At 36.6% G+C, this 4,543-nt stretch overlaps 1 protein-coding gene and 1 long non-coding RNA gene across 2 annotated transcripts in view; one reads left to right on the forward strand and one right to left on the reverse strand.

Annotated features, from left to right (window-relative positions):
• LOC106881606 (dynein axonemal heavy chain 5-like) overlaps nucleotides 1-4,543 on the reverse strand; it is a 222,976-nt gene that overhangs the window by 108,344 nt on the left and 110,089 nt on the right. The window lies entirely within an intron of this gene.
• LOC128250343 (uncharacterized) overlaps nucleotides 2,857-4,543 on the forward strand; it is an 11,839-nt gene continuing 10,152 nt past the window's right edge. Inside the window, exon 1 of the long non-coding RNA XR_008266371.1 lies at nucleotides 2,857-3,314. This is a non-coding gene — a long non-coding RNA (uncharacterized LOC128250343). The remainder of the gene's footprint in view (nucleotides 3,315-4,543) is intronic.

The raw sequence follows: 4,543 nt of genomic DNA on the forward strand, positions 1-4,543 counted from the left end.
TATAGGAGCACTCCGTCAGTTACGACGACGAAGGGTGTCCCAGCTGATACGATCAACGGAACAGCTTGCTCATGAAATTAACGTGCAAGTGGCTGAGCACTCCACAGACACGTGTACTCTTAATGTAGTTCTCAGGGAGATTCAGTGTGATACAGAGTGTGACAAGGCTGACCTTTTGAAATACAGGTACTACTCCTAGTTTACGGTTGAGTAGTCAAGATACTCGTTTGTACTAATTCCTTCAGTTTGAGGAGGAAGCGATTGATATGATGAAAACCGATAAGCAAAACTGTTAACAAAGGTAGGAAAGAGACTAAAACAAAGATAAAAACGAAAGTACTTCACCCATTTTAATCACGGAATGTGTATGCAAAATGATAGTTTGTTGCTAGCAGTAAAAACTAAAAGCAAAAAGAAATGAATTTGGCGAGCACTAGCTCGCTGTTTTGTCGCCTCTTATTTCATTGTTTACACTTTCTAAGAAAAGTATATTGTGTTAAGAGAATTATGTCTTAGTTTTCATTTTGTTGCAGCTACTAGAGTGAATTGTGTTGAAGTAGGTGTCACCAATTTTGCTAAGAGGTTGCTTCCTATTTCTGAAAACTGGCAACCGAAAAGTCTGCAATGTTAGAGAAAGAACATCCATGTTGCAATTGAAATCATTGGTTAAGTCTGACATGAGAGTCAATAGTGAATTCAAAACTCATCTGACATTCTTTAAAGCAGTTACCCTTAGGGAGTGTGTGGGCTGTGAGCATTGAAAAGGGTGTGGATAAATTGCCATGTCATTGTATACTGTACCCTCACAACCCAAACTTCTGACCTTGTACCTGTGTCAGAAACTATTGTCATTACTCTTGTCTTTCTCTGCAAGGAGAATTGTTAGATCTCTGGAAAAACGCATCGTGTTATTTTGAAACGCTATTTTACATCTCGGGTTTAAAACTCACCAAAGTGAAACATTCCTCCTTATTCTTATTGTATGTTTTTTTGTTGTTTTTTTTTGTGGTGAAAACCAAGAAGAATCGGCAGAGTTCTCGGAAAATGCATTGTGTAATTTTTGAAACGTTATTTTACATCTCGTGTTCAATTCTCACCAAGTCGGATTCTTTTCTTTTTTTTTTCCCTTTCTTTTAATTTTGGTATATTGTACCTCAACATTGTACTTTCAAACGTTTAAAACTTAACCAACATCCTGACGAGGAACCACTAGCGTAGCTAGAGTGTGTGCCACCTGAGGTGGCCATTCCGTTTGCCGCCCCTGGATCCCACAAAAAACACATATTGCCTAAAGCAGACCCAAAAGTGGTTCCCCCCCTACCAGCTACGCTAATGCAAAGAACGTGAATGACAATTAACACAGCCTCTTCAAATGTATGTGTGTGTGTGTGTGTAGATATGTATATGTACGTATGTGTATGCTAAAGACAAACCAAAATCAAAGAGAATTTCACTAGATCTGAGTTCGTGTCCCAAGGGCAGCCTTCGACTTTTTCCTGTCCAAAAGGGTTTTTCAACCCAACATTTTCGTGCAATTATTTACAGTTTTATGTGTGTGCTTCGAGGTATTCCATAAAAGATTTATTTCCTATATTGTCACAAGGCCAACAGTGATTTAAACTACGTCACTCTTTGACTGATATTTATTTTAAAAGGAAGAAAAGCAAATTTGACTCTGGTGAGTTTTGAACCTAAGATGTAAGATAACTTTTGAAAATAACGCAATGCATTTTTTCCAGTACTCGGCCGCTTCTCTTTGCCTTTCCACCAACCAAAAACAACAAGAACAACTACAATTATTTCTGGCATTGGTACAAAGCCAGAAACTTGGGGTGTTCAGCTGGTACTTATTTTATCGACCCCGAAAAGAAGAAAGGCAAAGTCGATCTCGACGGTATTTGAACTCAAAATGTGAAGAGCCAGACAAACTGCCGGTAAGCACTCTGTCCGGCATGCTTAACAAATCTGCTAGCTCGCCGCCTTAAATATCCTAACATCAATCAATAGCCGAACAAATAATGATTACAAATTTTGGTACAAGGCCAGCAATTTCGAAGGGGTAAGTCGATTATATCAACCCTAGCTTTCAACTGGTACTTATTTTGTCGACCTCGAAAGGATGAACGGCAAGGTCGACGAAGTGCTCCTATATATATATATATATATATATATATATATATATAGGAGTAAGTCGATTAAATTGATCCGGTGTTTGACTGGTACTTTATTTCATCGATTCCGGAGGGAGGAATGGCAAAGCGGACCCATGCAGGACATGAACTCCGAATGTTAAGAGCAGGAATAAATACTACAAAGCATTTTTATCTTTAATGATGCTGTCAATTTCCCACCCTTTATAATAGTTTCTGTCATGTTTGGAAAGGAGTCGATTCAGTCGAACTAACTGGTACTTTATTTAACGACCCCAAAAGGATGACAAACAAAGGGACTTGAACTCAATATAAATGCACATTTGTGTGTGTTTGACAGAAAAATGCATTTAAGCATCATTTATGTTCTCTAAAGAAGTTTAATTTTATTGTCTGGGGAGATTCATTCTCTTTTAGTGCCTTATTAATTTAACACACCGGTCTGATTTCTACTCATTTTACTTATTTATTTTTATCAATAGTAGCAACGAAAATTTTAGTAAAAAATAAATAAATAGGTAAATGAGTGGAAATCAGACCAGTGAGTGTGTTAAATTAATAAGGCACTAAAAGAGAATGACTCTCCCCAGACACAATAAAATATGTTTCAACACACGAATTCACATAAAGAATCTTGTAAACCACATACAAAAACGAAAGAAGTTTAAGTTTTTCCATATTGTGTTTATGACGTCATAACATCAGTGACGATTATCTGAAGATTTTATTTTAGAAAATTTCAATCTCTTTGAACCTTTCCACGATGATTAGAGGCTCGGAAAAATGTGCTTCGGGGTTCTCAGCCAAACATCAGAACACTAGTACGAAATCAGTCTTCTTCACCTTGTTTTTTTTGCTTTTTGGTGGAGATGGAATAATTCATGCACATTTGAGTTCTGAAACACACTCTGCAACATGCTGGTTGGTACCAAAAGAAAGTTACAAGGTATACGGCAGTATTACTGCAATCTTATAAAAGCATAACCATGCAATTTCAGAAAAGAAATCCTTGGCATTCTAACAAGGAACATATAATCCTTCCTTCTCTATACATTCCCACAGAAAAATACATCGTAAATTAAATAGCAATAAAAATTATGAATATCAAATAATGGCTACCGTAACACAGAATCATACATATATCAACTAAGTACAGTTATTATGGTGAGTATTTTAATAGAATATAAAGTTCGTTGCTATATAAATGTTTGAGCAGCTTTTCAAGTGTGTACGTGTGTATTTATTTATATCTATACTTGTATATCTAGTGTGTATCTGTCGGTCTTCTTCAAACATTCTCTCACTCGATTACCCTCTCTTTGTCTTTCTCATTCTGCTCTATAACGCACACTCCAGACGCGCTTTCTCTTTCTTATGAATGCGTGTGCGCAAACTGGGTTGGTTGGGGACGGAGTGGGTGAACGTCTGGGGATTTTTACACACACATGCCTTATGTATCCACATAAACTCCCATGTCTACATTTTATTTAGATATGATAGGAATAGTAACTCAGACTTCCTCCAATCATGACCTACTATTTTATCTGGATATCTATGCACGAAGAACAAACTTCACCCAAATTGCATCATATTCTCTTATCTTCGTATCTACAAATGACCTTCCCGGGAGATTCAAAGATGGTAGAAAGTTGTTAGAATTAGGAGCGAAATCTCGCTCAGTATGACTTATTTTTATATGTACGTACATATGCGTACATGCAAACATACATACATACATACGTTATACACACACACACACACACATACGTACTCATACATGCATAGATCCCCATACATGCATACATACATACACACGCACACAGACGCGCATATATATATTATACGTAATTATATATTACATCTATATTAATAAAAGCGTAATTCTGTCTGTCTGGGACCCTTGTATCTCAGTCTGCATTTACTCAACATAGACATATTATATCTTTTTGGAATCAGGATGACCCCAGAATTGAAAATCTGCCCTTCTTTTGGTTGTTGAACATCCGGTATTGGGGGTATGATTTAAAAGTATTTGGGTTGTTATTTCTAGAAGGTGAAGCGACCCTGTGAGGTACAAGAATTATTGGATCTTTTTGGTTTGACGGGCAACACTTGTTTTCTTAACGAAACACTTTCAAACTTGGGATACTGGTAGAATGTGTCATATAAAACATCTTTTTTTCTTAGCCTTTTTAACAAAAATTACTTCTTAATAAGTTATTTCATGTTAAAGTTGTCGTATTTCTGTAATCTCAACCAATCACTGACGTCTATTCAGCTGAATACAGTTACTGCTCTTTTTAATTATATCATTATTCCCTAGTAAGGGTTTAAGGTTTTAGGGTTCGGGTTCGGGTGTTAGGGTTAGGATTATGAGTTATAGGGTCTGTTGT

This window comes from Octopus bimaculoides, chromosome 20 (genome assembly GCF_001194135.2).
Source record: "Octopus bimaculoides isolate UCB-OBI-ISO-001 chromosome 20, ASM119413v2, whole genome shotgun sequence".
Classification (NCBI taxonomy): Eukaryota; Metazoa; Mollusca; class Cephalopoda; order Octopoda; family Octopodidae; genus Octopus; species Octopus bimaculoides.